The following is a 275-nucleotide window of genomic DNA, read 5'->3' as shown; positions in this document are numbered from 1 at the left end:
TTGCTCTTGTATAAGTGCATGAACTTTTTTGATTCCTATCTGAATTATTCACTAGCAAGAGGTGAAATCCTAATTTTTAAAAATTATATTGCATGTGTGATTATATTGATAATTGTGATCACTCCTCGAATCAGTTCTCCAAGCTGTGCTGTCCAGTGGTAACCGCGAGTAAAGCTGAGGGCAATTAGGTTATCTCCGAGTATATTACCCACTTGATTTTGTTTATTTTACTTACTAGCACCAGGTCTGCAACATTTTGCATTGTTTCCCCTGCA

This window comes from Motacilla alba, chromosome 1A, assembly GCF_015832195.1.
Source record: "Motacilla alba alba isolate MOTALB_02 chromosome 1A, Motacilla_alba_V1.0_pri, whole genome shotgun sequence".
NCBI lineage: Eukaryota > Metazoa > Chordata > Aves > Passeriformes > Motacillidae > Motacilla > Motacilla alba.
The sequence above is the reverse complement of the archived record's forward strand: the minus strand, read 5'-3'. Positions refer to the sequence as shown.